The 15,593-nt window shown below is 32.1% G+C and overlaps 1 long non-coding RNA gene across 3 annotated transcripts; it reads left to right on the top strand.

Moving 5' to 3' along the window:
• The first annotated feature begins 4,031 nt into the window (after positions 1–4,031).
• On the top strand, positions 4,032–15,315 carry LOC102662405 (uncharacterized). 3 transcript variants are annotated; one of them, XR_417613.3, is made up of 12 exons: positions 4,032–4,253; positions 6,419–6,497; positions 6,574–6,692; positions 6,779–6,891; positions 7,699–8,035; positions 8,358–8,451; positions 9,174–9,226; positions 9,468–9,549; positions 9,775–9,861; positions 10,767–11,105; positions 12,507–12,625; positions 15,008–15,315. It is a non-coding gene; the product is annotated as an uncharacterized lncRNA (long non-coding RNA). The 3 variants fall into 3 exon arrangements; XR_005887857.1 differs by lacking the exon at positions 8,358–8,451 and adding an exon at positions 9,364–9,376 and having other exon boundaries at positions 4,035–4,253; XR_005887856.1 differs by lacking the exon at positions 8,358–8,451 and having other exon boundaries at positions 4,036–4,253.
• Positions 15,316–15,593: the final 278 nt, after the last annotated feature.

Below are 15,593 nucleotides of genomic sequence, written 5' to 3'. Positions count from 1 at the left end.
GTGCCATTGCACGCTCAACACAAGAAGTCAAGCTGAAAGTCAATTGGATCAAGCATGGACGCCTAGGGCATGGTCACTTATCCAACTATATTATGCATATGCATATGCAGGATTAACGCACAATGATTTTTGAAAAACATGTCTATACAACATTTTGAAGGATATAAAAGACTACAATGTGTTTTTTGGAGGGAGTTGGCAACAAGGGTACAAAGAGAAGCAAAAGCACCCACTTTGGTTTGGAGCTCTTCTTCTTTCAACTTCTTCCATTTCCTTTGTTTCATCTTTTGTTTTTTAGCCTCCCATGATTATGAAAAGTTAAATCATCCATTGTTGGGATCTTGAATACTAAACACTCTAATGACTTTTACTATCTATTTAATGTTATTTCAATATTATTGCTTCCCTTCTTAGTTTATTATCTTGTTTATGATTTGATCACTCATTCACATGTATGTTATAGGATTTAATTATTGAAAAATGTTTTTACCTTAAAAACTTGAAGGAGCTTATAGGTAATCCATGTCTAGGGATAAAATGGTATTATTTAGCCTTATTTATGTATCTTTAGTCTTAAAACAAATTACTTAATTTAACTTTTAAGGGATTGTGAGTGAAATTAGATCATTTAGGCTCTTTCACATTAAGAGTCATGATTATAGTAATTTAGTTGATGAATGTAATAGTTAAAATAACTTTAAATGACGAAAAATCTTTAATATTGCATCAAGAGTAATTTTGATTGGCCAAACACCCAACATTTCCACCAATATATGCACCAAATATATTTTTTCCACCTCTAAGTGTGTTTTTTTTGTCTCTTGTATCTTGTTCTATTTTCCTATCCTTTGTTATGGTTGAAGTTTATATTTCGACACTATCATTTTGAAAATATTTAGTTTAGTCATATATTCATTTAAAAATAGGTATATATAAACTCAATCAATATTTTCGTGAATTCGACACTCAATCTTAGTGTTTTAATATTACTTTAAAAAAATTTGTATATTTGCCAAAAAATTAACATCCTATGAAATTTGATATCAACTATCAAGAATAAAACAGAGACATTGGAAATAAAACTTGAAGAAAATGAAGAATATTTTATTAATGATCTCATAAAACAAAGTAAAATTAGTTGATATTTTTTTACATTTAGGACAATTTTTCTTCTTCTTATATTTAAAACATGAAGGAGTATTTCTTTTTTTGGTGAAGAAAATTTTAGGTAAATTGAATATTGAGAGTTCATTAAATTAGAACATGTCTCAATACTTAAAAGTTACAAGTCATTTATCAACAAAATTCTTACATCAATAGTGAAATTCAAATTCACTTCTTCGTAGGATATGAATATTTGATCTTATCAATGGAACCGACTTTTGTTCACAAAATTCGGAGGAAGTATGATACAATTGGAGTAATTAAAAAAGAAAATCTTCTAGTTCCTACTTTGGAGGTTTAGTCTTACCCAAATACCGACATACTAATACCACCTAGAACTACGAATCCTATCATATTCATTTCCGCAAAAGAAGTGTATAAAAGGGAAGGAATGGGGTAGCCTTTGGAGTAGTATTTGTTTGAGAAGGGAAACTGATGATGATCTTTGGTGGGGTCCAAGGAATGGGAGAAGGGGCAAACGAAGGAAAGGAGTTGATTGGTAGTAACACGTGATTCCTTTGGCTTTGGGGGTATGGCATCCCGTTCCTATCGCAGGATTGCTTCCTACCTTTAATCCAAATCCTTCATTTTTGTGATAACCACACTTACGCGTGGCGCTTCCATCTTGTTCCAACCTGTGCTGTCTGCGAGGACCACATAATACAAATAAATTTCACAGTAACATAACATTCCCTTCTCTCCATCAACTTGTCACTCAGATGCTTGGCATCACCATCACCACCCCAACATGGAAACCGGAATATGTGCCCATTGCCCCCCCTTAACACATTTCTTTTATTTGTGTTGTACGTTAACTCTATAATAATATCAACAAACCAACCACAAATTAGTATGTGTAAGTGTAAATGCATGTTATAATTATTGTTATAGATAAATTTATGTGATGATATATAAGTGATTCGTTGCAATAACAATTCATATATATGATTCCGAACAAACTTTATTATTTGTTTGAACCTATAATCTTCGAAAGGACTTTAATTACCAAATCAATGCCTCGGCCAATTTGGGTTATTCTAATATTTTCACAAGTATGTTTTTTTTTTTAATTATGTTATTGACATTAACTTTGTTGAGATTAATATCTGTTGAAAAATCTAGCTGATCATTTATATTATAATTTTTTTTTCGTTCACATTTTTTTCATTCACAAAATTTAAACCCAAAATCTTGTTTAAGATAATCGAGTCTATTATCACTTGAATAATGACTTGTTGTTTCACAAGTATGCAAATACCAAATTGGAAATGAAAATGAAGTCTTTATTGTGTATAATAATTCTATCGAGTTAGATCCTAATTACTCAAATGTGAAATATAATGTTTGGATATCAGTTTTCCTTTTGGTGGATGATTATTGGATATTAGTGAATGTGTTTGGATATCACTTAGGGGTATTCACAAGTAGTGTCACTTGTAAATTTAAATTGATCCAAACAATTTGGGTTGAATATTTTGTATGTTTAGGTCAAATTTGACGCAACCCATTTAAATCCTTGAGTTTCGGATTGAATCATGATTTTAATATCTGAAATTGCTAACTTGACCTATGGACTCGTTAATTTTGAGTTATATTATTATTATTATTATTATTTAACAAATCAATTATTATTATTAGATTTCAAAACTAAGATTGAGACTGTCTTTTCTTTTCTCACCCGTTCTCACAATTTCAGTTAATTACTCTCACGAAATTAGGATTTCAACTCTTTGGTTGTAGAACATCTATTTTTTTTTTTTAATTTCAAACTATTTTAGATATAATTGGAGTTTTAGCTATACTATTTATTTGACTATTTGAGAACATTGAAATTTACAAACTATGTTATAATAGTTTTAGCTTTTGGACTTTTAGACTTTGTGAGTGTGGTGCTTGAATTTATTTATTATATTTCAATTTTTAAAATCATGTTTAACATAATATGTTAGCCTATGTGGTAATGATAACAACAATGCGATTTCTTTCCTAATTTTTTCTTCTATTATTTAACTACACGTAACAATTATAAATAATTTATTTGATATTCTATTTAATAAAAAAGTTAACTTATAAAAAATATGGGATTTAAAAAATAATAGACAAATTTAAATGTTTTGACTTACTAACTCAACCTAACCCAATTCATTTACAAATAAGTTTAAATTTAATAATCAACCTATTCAAATTTGATTAGATCAATCACAAATCTAGTCAAACCCAACACCCCTAATATAATACACCACTACACCTACATTAAGAAACAAAACTAAATCAATAAAACTCCAAGAAACAAAAAAAGAGATGATAAAAAAAAAACTATTTACTATTTAAAAATTATAAGTTTTTTATGCTATTTAAAAATTATAAGTTGCACAAGTGTTTTTTTAAAAGTTAAAATTAATATTAAAAAAAACAAATAAAAATATTAAAAATATAAGATAAATTTGTAAAGTAGTCAAGATTAAGTGGAAAAAGAGTAAAATTAAAAAAATGATTTAAAAATGTAAATTGTTGACATTTGAAATGTAATAAGAAACTTGAATATCAAAATTAATTTTAAATTGAATAAAGTCGATATTTGAAGAAAAAAAATGTTAACATGAAAAATCATAATTTAAAATCTTATTTTACTGCTTAAAATATTTAAAATAACAAAAATAAGTATTAAATAATAGTCATGTTACAAAAATAAGTATTAAATAATAGCATTGTGTCACTATATAATGCGCGCGGGACGTAGTTGGTTCCAAAATCCAAATATCGGGTTGACAAATGTGAGTTAGAAATAGACAAGAAGAGAAGAGGAAAACGGTCCGTTGAATTGCCATGCACTGATCTCGCTCTCTAGCTTCTCTCACTCTCACTCTCATTCCGGAATCGGTGTTCTTCCACTCGTTCATTCTCACTCTCATCTATGTCTTCATTTCGATCTTAATTCCCCTTTCTTTCCGATCAAGATTTTGATTCTTTAATTTCCCGCGTTACCGACAATCTCAAGATTTTGATTCTTTAATTCATTTGAGCAACAGAGGCAGAAAACTGGAGATTTAGACATGCTTGATTTGCTTAGAGCCATGTTTGGCTTTCAGGTATGTATTTTGTGCGTGACTAGAACGAGAAGATTTGTGATTGCCTAGATTCTTTGTTTGGTCTCCTTAGATTCTTGTTTTGCCTAGATTTGTGTTTGCTTTGTTTGGTCTCCTTAAACTATGATGATCTAAATGAGTATTTCTGGTTTGTTTTATCAATCATAATAATTAGTTTTCAATTCCTTTAATTATTTAGCCGTGCAAATCTGTGCAAATCTGTTATTTTCAATTCTGATTTGTTGAGAATTATTAGGAGATTGGTTGCTTGATTCACTACATATTAGGGCTGTTCACTTGTATATATATCACTGTAAACTAATATCAAATTTATTAATAAAAGTTACAAACTTATTCCTCTATATGGTATCAGCCTAAACGATCCATCCATTCCCTATTTCTTCAATTAAGGACGTCGTTCCCCACCCTTGCCTCCCATGGCCGACAACAACTCCTTCATTCTCAACCCCCATGAGCCATCCAAACCCCTTGCTTGCATCACTTTCACCAATGTCACCAAACTTCTTCCCAACAATTATCCTAATTGGAAACAACAAGTTGAAGCTCTCCTTGATGGCTATCATCTCCTCCAATATCCAGATGGATCTTTTCCTGCGCCGTCAGAAATGATCCTCACCGCTCCAACATCTTCGACGCCGACTCCGTCGGAAACGACCCCCACCACTGCATCACTTCCGGTAACAACTCAGAATCCTGCTTACCAAACCTGGCGTCGACAGGACCGCCTTATATATGGTGCTCTCCTCACCACTCTCTCTAATGAAGTGGCCTCCCTGGTGTCTCAAACCAAGACCTCGCATGATCTCTGGATCCTTCTCAAAAACACCTATGCCAAAGCATCTCGCAAACCTTTTCTCGGCCGCTGTCAGTGGTGCAACATCAAAGGTCATGTTCTCTCTCAGTGCAAAACCTTCCAGTAGCAGCATCCTAGTGTCCCACCGCCACCTCATAACTCTCCGGCTCACACTGGACAGGTTCAGGTCAATACTGCAACTGCCGGCCCATCGCAACATGATTTTCTGTTTGACAGTGGAGCGACACATCACGTAACCAATGATCTCGATAATCTGACGCTTCATCATCCGTACACTGGTCCTGACTCACTGTTTATGGGTAATGGTTCAGGTTTAAACATCACTCATTCTGGAACACTTTTACTTAATGATTTATCCTTGTCTAATGCTTTGTGTGTTCCTTCCATGAAACAAAAAATAATCTCTGTCTCTAAACTTACCCAACAAACCAACTCTGCTGTTGTTTTCCTGCCAAACTCTTTTTATGTGAAGGACTTGCAGACGGGTCACACAACCCATAAAGGCTCATGTGTGGATGGACTCTATCTCTGGCCCGCCACCTCACCCTCCGTCCACACGGTTCGAACAGAATCCTCTGCATCATGGCATCATAGGCTTGGGCACCCTTTATCTTCTATTTTCAAATTTGTTCAGAAACATTTTTCCTTAGGCTCAAATAAATTTCCGCAATCCGATTGTAACTCGTGTCAAATTAGCAAAAGTCATAAACTTTCATTCCATGAATCCACTCTTAAATCTTGTTATCCATTAGAAATAATTTTCTCTGATGTCTGGAGTTCTCCTATTTTATCAATTGATGGTCTTCGCTATTATTGCATGTTTGTTGATCATTTTACTCGCTATATTTGGCTATATCCAATGAAACGAAAATCTGATGTGCAAACTATATTTCCCAAATTTAAATCGCTAGTTAAAAATTTCTATCATCACAAAATAAAAATTCTTTACACAGACAATGGTGGCGAATATATTGGTCTTCGCCCTCGGTTCGAATCGCTACTGTCCAAGTTGCATCTCTCATCCAGATTATACAACTTGCGGGAGGATATCAATCATAATAATTAGTTTTCAATTCCTTTAATTATTTAGCCGTACAAATCTGTTATTTCCAATTCTGATTTGTTGAGAATTATTAGGAGATTGGTAGCTTGATTCACTACATATTAGGACTGTTCACTTGTATATATATCACTGTAAACTAATATCAAATTTATTAATAAAAGTTACAAACTTATTCCTCTATATGTTTTTCTTTAGGATTGTATTACTGAAATTGACTTTGTTGGTTCGCTTAATCATTTATTAATTTACAATGTCTATTTTTTGTTCCAGGTCATCTGATTGCTTTTCTCTAGGATGGCCCATTCGTAATGATGGTGAATTCTTTAAATCAACAAGTGATTTGGCACAGGTAATTACCTCCTAAAGAGCTACTGGCATGATTGCAATTTACTTTATCTTCAGTATTTGTATAAATTTTGTATCAGGGAAGAAAGGGTGCTGCTGCAAGAAAATCTGGAAATCAAATTTTGTTGAGACACGAACATTCTGGCACATCTTCCGCAGCTTTGACCGTCTGTGGACATTTTTTATACTGGGTTTGCAGGTATTTAATTCAACCAAAGGAAATGCTTATACCTTTATTTTCCCTTTTATTATAGTTATGACAAGGCTTGAGCATTCTTATTACAGGTGATTCATTATTGCTTGGGAAGGGATTTCACTGACGGATATATTTCAGAAGGATGTCTTATATAATCTATCTAGTATATTCATCACAGCATCCATTCTGGGTTTGCTTCAAAGTATGATATGTTCCCTTAAGTTGTTTTTATTAATATAAATTTATCTCACTCAATTATCAAGGATCACTAGTATCAAGAATTTTATATTGATGGTCTGATTTTCCTATTATCTCAAAAATCTTGGCATTTCATTTGTTCTAAATTACAAGAAAATGTCATGTGAACAGTACAATAAGTCATGTGAGAAGCAAGATATAACTGAATTATATTTTAGTTTTTGGCATGACAAGTTCCACTTCTTTAAATAAATGATACAATGCTATCAGGGTTCTTTGCCTCCATTTCATTGTTAGGCGAGTCAGGTGCATGAGTTGTTCCTAGCACATCCTTCCTACAAATTTTCAAGTGTTTTATTTAGAAAAGAAATTCTGTAGTGACAATTTATATAAGATCAATAGGCTACTTCCGTTGAGGATTTACATGTCCTAAATTATTTGCTGATCATATCCATGCCTAAATGTTTTGTAATGACTCTAATGAATAATCCATACCTTGCAGATTCAATCTATACACTTTACCTCCAATATTTCATATTGAATGTAGAAATTGTTTTCTTAAATGTTGATGCTTATTTATACCATTACCTGGATAATTCGTTTGTTGAATTTGTATTATATGAAAATTTATAATGATCCTTTCTGGAAACAAAAGATAAGTTGTTTTTTCTACATTATTTTCCTTCATTTTTAACTATTGAATTACATCCAAGCTTTATAATATCTATTTTTTCCTTTTTGAGGGCTCTTTTTATCTTCATCCTTGTTTATAGAAATTTACTATCATTTCTGTTCCTCTTCTATGATTCAGGTATCTTGGACCTGATCCTGAACTTTCCAGGCTATCATCGATGGAAATTCACTGATGTGCTAAGAAATATTCTTAAAGTCTTTGTCAGTCTTTTTTGGGTTATCATTCTTCCACTCTTCTATGTTCATTCCCTCAAGGGTGCACCTCAGGGTCTGAAGCAGTTGCTTTCCTTTTCCAAACAAATAAGAGGCATTCCAGCATTTTACATGCTGGCAGTTGCATTATATTTGCTTCCGAATTTACTAGCACAGCTGTTCTGTTTCTCTTCCCAATGTTAAGGCGTTGGATTGAAAACTCAGACTGGCACATAGTCAGATTCTTCTTATGGTGGTCTCAGGTACTCATGTCTTATACACTTACATATGTAACTATTTCTTTTCATAATTGTAAACTAAATGACTCTGTTGGTAAAGGGCCTCTTTTGATGTAATTATTGGTTATTCTGAAAGTAATGCAAATTTGAATACGGGCCTAAACATTTGTTTTAGTTAATTTGTTTAAATTGATATGACTGATATCTGTGACTTTGAAGAGCATATAGCTAATTTCCTAATAAGGACTTTTTCCAGTTGGAGTGATCCCCTTCAATACCAAGAAGTCTGTAGTTCTTATGCAAAATATATACATGCATTTATTTACACCCAATTCGTATCTTGCAGAAATTGATAGTGAAGCACTAATTTGAAGGGGTTTTTTTCTTCTTTTAATTTGACAAGATATTTGACTACAACATGCAGTAGCTTCCTGTACCATGTAATTTTTCTATCCTATAGTTGAATTGTAACAATCCATCATGTCAATCATTTGTGTCAGATTTTGAACAAGTAAGAATAAAATTAAATAGTTCGGAGTTTTATTTATTTGAAAAGTATATATTACATTAATCTTAATGCAAATCAATGAGTACAAAACAATTTTGGACTTGCATGAGATTTATGGCTATGATCTACATGTTAGAAACTTTTAGAATTTGGACTTTACAAAACAAACCATTACACTTTTCTAGTTTGATAGTTTACCTTGTCTGATCAAAGATTTTCTTCTACTTGTTTGGGAATCCAGTTCAAGGTTCAACTAACTTTTTGTGGCAAAAAATATACCTAACGAGTTTCCAAATAGTTATGATTCATCTTTCTGTTTAGTTTCTTTCAGTGTCTAGTGAGAATGTTTGATTTAGAACATCGTACTCTTAGGACACAATTTGCCCACAGAATTGATTCTTCTATTTATCACTATGATTTTGTACATCCATAATCCCAACATTTATGGTCTTTAACTCTTCCACAGAATCCGAGTTGTAGCACTAATTTTTGTTTTAAGTCATTATTTTTCTATTTACCTTTTGAATGTGTGAATACTATTAATTAGTAACTGGTAGTCTTTAAAAACATCTGTTTTCTGAACTTATATCAATAATTTTGGATTCTTTGGGTATCATTTGTCCATTTTTTAAATGATCATTTCTCCCCATGCAGCCAAGCATCTATGTTGGAAGAGGAATGCATGATAGTCAATTTGCTCTCATGAAGTATGTTTCACACAACACTATGTCACTAAAATAATATATTTTATTGTTTGAAAATTGTTCCATCATCTAGATTCTTTCATGAATTTCCGGTACACTATATTCTGGTTGTTGCTTTTGACATGTAAATTTTTATTCAGCTTTTTTGTCCAGGTAAAATATCTTATATGATAGTAGTTGTTACCTAATAAGCTAGCCTTGTAAATATATTTGGCATCTTTCTAACTGTTGTATCTATCTTCAGATAAAACCTCTATTTAGGCCAACAAAGGACATAATGAGCATTCGACGTGTTAATTATGGCTGGCATGCATTTTTTCCCAATGGTAGTTTCTTCACCTTTTCATGATTACGTTGTATATTGCTGTTAATTTTATAGATGTAAGATATTCAAATCTATGCAGCTCGAAATAACTATAGTGCAGTAGTTGCACTCTGGGCTCCTGTACTTTTGGTGTGTATTTTATATATCCTGGTTATGTGTACATATATTATTCTTTTCTCTAGTACAGTTATCTTAGTGTATCTTCTCATTATTTACTTCAATACAGGTTTATTTCATGGACACTCAAATTTGGTATGCACTCTTCTCAACTTTGTGCGGCGGTCTTGTTGGAGCCTTTGATCGTCTAGGAGAGGTCATCGTAAATTTTATTTTATTTTTATCTTGTCATGTCCAAAGAAAATTTGAGATCCATTATCTTGTTGACTTTATAATTTTTTTTGTAAAACACAAGTTCATATAGAAACCCTAAATCTATTTAATCAAGTTAAGAAATTTATAGGGATCCTTTTGGATGGAAAGTACTGGACCATCATTTTGATTATGTTTTTATGAGATAGAATTGCACTTTTCAATAACTCTTTTTAACATATTCTTTATTGTTGGCTCAAATTGATTAATTAAGACTAAAAAATCATGAGTGGATGTGACCCATTGAATAGGGAACTCAATAATTTCGTAAGTCCCAATAAATTTCAATCAATATTAGTGTCTAAAATAATGTCTTACTAGCATTCATTCCTCTTCTATGAAATTATTAAGTATTCAATGTGTAACGAAGCCTACAAATTTTCAAGTGTTTTATTTAGAAAAGAAATTCTGTAGTGACAATTTATATAAGATCAATAGGCTACTTCCGTTGAGGATTTACATGTCCTAAATTATTTGCTGATCATATCCAAGCCTAAATGTTTTGTAACGACTCTAATGATCAATCCATACCTTGCAGATTCAATCTATACACTTTACCTCCAAGATTTCAGATTGAATGTAGAAATTGTTTTGTTAGATGTTGATGCGTATTTATACCATTTCCCAGATAATTCGTTTGCTGAATTTGTGTTATACAAAAATTTATAATGATCCTTTCTGGAAACAAAAGATAAGTTGTTTTTTCTACATTATTTTCCCTTCATTTTTAAGTATTGAAATACATCCAAGCTTTATAATATCTATTTTTTTTCTTTTTGACGGCTCTTTTTATCTTCATCCTTGTTTATAGAAATTTACTATCATTTCTGTTCTTCTTATATGATTTAGGTATCTTGGACCTGATCCTGAGCTTTCCAGGCTATCATCGATGGAAATTCACTGATGTGCTTAGAAATATTCTTAAAGTCTTTGTCAGTCTTTTTTAGGGTTATCATTCTTCCACTCTTCTACGTTCATTCCTTCAAGGGTGCACCTCAGGGTCTGAAGCAGTTGCTTTTCTTTTTCAAACAAATAAGAGGCATTCCAGCATTTTACATGCTGGCAGTTGCATTATATTTGCTTCCGAATTTACTAGCAGCTGTTCTGTTTCTTTTCCCAATGTTAAGGCGTTGGATTGAAAACTCAAACTGGCACATAGTCAGATTCTTCTTCTTATGGTTGTCTCAGGTACTCATGTCTTATACACTTACATATTTAACTATTTCTTTTCATGGTTGTAAATTAAATGACTCTGTTGGTAAAGGGCCTCTTTTGATGTAATTATTGGTTATTCTGAAAGTAATGCAAATTTGAATACGGGCCTAAACATTTGTTTTAGCTAATTTGTTTAAATTGATATGACTGATATCTGTGACTTTGAAGAGCATATAGCTAATTTCCTAATAAGGACTTTTTCCAGTTGGAGTGATCCCCTTCAACACCAAGAAGTCTGTAGTTCTTATGCAAAATATATTTACACACAATTCGTATCTTGCAGAAATTGATAGTGAAGCACTAATTTGAAGGGTGTTTTCTCTTCTTTTAATTTGACATGATATTTGACTACAACATGCTGTAGCTTCCTGTACCATGTAATTTTTCTATCCTATAGTTAAATTATTGTAACAAACCATCATGTCAATCATTTGGGTCAGATTTTGAACAAGTAAGAATAAAATTAAATAGTCTTTGTTCATATATGTTCATACAATCCTTGATAGTCTTTGTTTTAAGAGGTGATACACACACATGACTGGTATACAACATTATTTTTGTGTCTATGTCTCTCCGTCCCATCATTAAGTACATTTTAAACATCTCTCTTTCTCTCTCTTGGTTGTCCAAGTATTATTTCTCTTATTTTTATATATACTTATTTTATCAAATAACTAACTTTTGCTTTTCATAGGCATCTAAGTACTTGTATGGATAATGAATTCTATATCAAATAATCAGGGAGTTGAAAGGAAAATAATTGTATATTGTGTGTATAATACATTCTCCAATATCCTTTTTATAGGGTAAACAACTATGCCTAGAAAAGGAAGTAAGGAAATAAGAAAATAAATATCAAGTACTGAGATATTTTGGACCCCCTAAAATATCTGTGATATTTATAACAATTTTTCCAAATATATGTTCTGGTTCCTCATTCACTGCTTTTGATTTGTGTTTTCCCTTTTTACGAAGAATTACACCGTGAAAGAAGATAAAATTCTTTGCATGTGTAAAGAAGAGACAAGCACGTGACATGTGATATCTGAAAAATTGTCATCTATAATTTTCAAGCTTACAGATATTTTTTTGCTATTGTATGCATTGCTCTTGCAAACCACACCAATTATGAAAAAGCTAAGGAAGTGTTTCTAGTTGGTCTGTCTTTCTCTTTATATTTGGTATTTTTAAGTTAATTGTTTTGTTACGAGGACATCATATCATATCCTTCACTACTTTCTCCTACAAAAGAATAAGGGCAACTTCTTAGCTGGGACAATCATACATGTTAAATGTTTCTAGATATCTTGAACTAAGCTTGTGGGTATTCTCTGTGAAGTGTGAACTAAATATCTCTTGAACATATATTTGTAGATCCGCATGGATACTCCCAATGGAATCAAGGACTCAATTCCTGCTTGGATTAAGTTTTATGTACAGGCTCCTGGTGAAAATTACATACAGCTGAATATACTATGATCCCCCCAGAAGAGGTAAGATTCTAGACTTCTTACATGTAGGATACACTTAGAAAAAGAGATGACAAATCTAAATATCTCTTTTCCCATTATGGGATAGAATTGTATCTATGGCCTCTCTTTGTGGTGCTCGTGTATATGTCAAAATACCATGTGATGGTTACTTATATTTTTCATTTTAATGTCATGCACTACTGTGTTCAATGATTTTATTTTTTTCTTTTTACATATGTCTTCAAACATCCACAGCCAAAGAGATCAAAATCACTTGGAATATATGAGTCACACATTAAGTTTGGTCTTTTTATTTATTTTTATCATGAATGGCATAGCTGTCTGAAGCCTTGCTCTGTCTCTTTCCTTTTCTTCCCTTTTACTCTTAGCCTCCTTACTAATTTCTTGTTTTTCTTCATGACCCTACTACCACATAGACAGGTGGTTACAGTTAGGGCCCCATCATAGTGTGAGTCATTGCTTCCAAGCTATGCCTCTCTATTTACTGTGCACCCTAGTAATGGGTGAGTTTTCGTCAGATTATTTTCCTAGTAATCCAGGAAAAGTTGTTTTTTTCTCTTAATAGCCACTGCATTTAACTTTTGAAAACCAAGATATTGGCTATCTTTATTTGGTTGCTTTGAGGAAGCTTCATTCTTGATTATGCCAGAAGAAATCAAATTGACTTGCACTACTAAGTAGACATCATCCAAAACTAAATATGCTATTGTTAAGAGTTAGGAAAGAGGGGAGGGAAAGTTAGTTAGCAACAGTTAGAGAAGGTACTTAATTAGAGGGGTTAAGTAGAAACAAATAGGGGAAGAAGGGTGGAAGGATTCATTCTGAGATTTTAAACTTTTGTTAGAAAAGAGAAATCCTTTGTGAAGGGGAAATTCTTGGAAGTGAATTTTTTTAACCTATTATCATGAATCATTCTGTAAAACTTTCAGTTTCTTTGTCAATTTCTCATATTTCTTTCCTGGGTTTGTAACAATTGGTCCAATCATGAATCATTATAAATGCCTTTTCTAGAAAAACACTTGTTTGGCAACCTCCTCCATATAACGAGTTTAGGCTTGCTTAATTATGATGGTGCCGTGGCATCCAATGATCACAAAGTAGTTTGCAATGGAATAATTTGATAATATCTAGATGCTTCTCTGTAGGTCTTCTCTCATAATATGGCTCATACTTTGTGATCATGGTGTAATTATGAGTCATTTGTGTTGGTTTTTAGTTGATTCTCTACAGGAAGTTGCTTAAACTCATGCTTGTTATTCAATTTTGAATTATATATAGTGAATCTTATTGCTCCAGTCATGGTAGTGAATTACTATAATATATTCCGCGAATCTAATCAAGTTACAGACATATTTGAGAAAAGAGGTTTATTCATAAATAATATGATTCATATTTTCATGGAAGCTCAAGTCTGGATCCAAATCCAATTGCTTGCTGATCATTCTCAACTATCCACTTTTGTTGCGTTTTTTAGTTTGAGTTTTTAGCCTCATTGTATATATAAAAAATTCATAATTTAGAGAGCGATCATCGCTTTCTTAATTAAATATTCTCACTATGATATTTTTTCTCTCTTGATGTGTATTTCATATATTATCTCACATCAAGCACAAAATTTCTCTCTCATGTCAAATTAAATTACATTTGTTTCCCCTTACCTATTATCTCTTTCAATTTACTTTTCTTTAATTAACTCTATCTTAAATTGAAGACCTGATAAAACTCTTATTAAAGACCTGATAATGACCTTGGGGCTTCTAACCCCCAGTACTAGAATCCTATACTTTTAATGTGGGACTCAAGCTCCACACCTTGCAATTGGATCTTGACAAGGCCATGATTCAAATCTTTTATTCACAAGCATATTCTAACTAAATATATTGCCTTTGGAAACTCATTGACACGTGTTCTTGAGTCTTGAGTTCTATTAATTTAATCTAAGAATTGGTTGGAAATGATTTGGAACCATGTCTGTTGTTAGAATTATATATTATTCTCTTAATTATCATTAGAGAGCAATGAGGGATTTGTTCATTATTACTTAGATTAGATTGATTCTATGTAATTAATGTAGATCCTATTTGCTCATTATAAATAAAGGATTAGTGGGTCATCCAAGACACAACATTACTGTAAAAGATTGTTGTAGTTGTCATCATGGTTTGCATTGTTATGTTCATCCCATGTTAACTTCATTTGAACTCTCAACTTAGTGTGGTACATCCTTGGAAATTAGACGTGGAAGAATTTTTCGTTTCGAATGAGAAACTATTCGAGCCTTCTCTGTTTGCTTTAATTTTTGTGTCCCGTTTACATTTTGATTGTCTTGTCTGTTCCCCTAATGGTCTGTCTTAAATGTTATTCATTCTTGCAGTCATTCAGAAGTCATAAAAGTTGATATTAGCTGGGAAGCATTGATCAAACTAGTGCAGTGGTTTTATTCTGATGATCTGCCTAATCCTCCTTCTGGATGCTTGTGGGATAATAAGGATGATGAAGAAAAGCTATTCAATCTACAACCATGTGTGGAGCTTTGTTGGCTTGCTGAGTTCTGGATTTTGGAAAATATTCAGGAAGCCTGCTGGAATGTGATTATGTCTTGTCTTGATAATGAACAGTTTTTTATTGTATGCATTTTTATTCAAATTCATACTATAAAATTTGGATGCTATTATCGCTTTGAGAATTAAGGGTTTTGATGCTATTATTGCTTGAATTTTATCCCAATTAAATTCATACTAAAAAGTTGGGATGACGGTTTTGACACAATTCTTGTATGAATTTGATTCATACTATAAAATCGAGATGACATGCTTTGAGAATTGACGATTTTTATTCAGTTATTGTATGAATTTCATTCATACTATAAAATCGAGATGGTTTGCTTTGAGAATTGATGGTTTTGATGCAGTTGTTGTATGAATTTTTATCCAAATTCATACTAGAAAATTGGAATGGTATGCTTTGA

This window comes from Glycine max, chromosome 13 (genome assembly GCF_000004515.6).
Source record: "Glycine max cultivar Williams 82 chromosome 13, Glycine_max_v4.0, whole genome shotgun sequence".
In the NCBI taxonomy this organism is placed as follows: Eukaryota; Viridiplantae; Streptophyta; class Magnoliopsida; order Fabales; family Fabaceae; genus Glycine; species Glycine max.
This window is presented reverse-complemented; position numbering and strand designations above follow the sequence as displayed.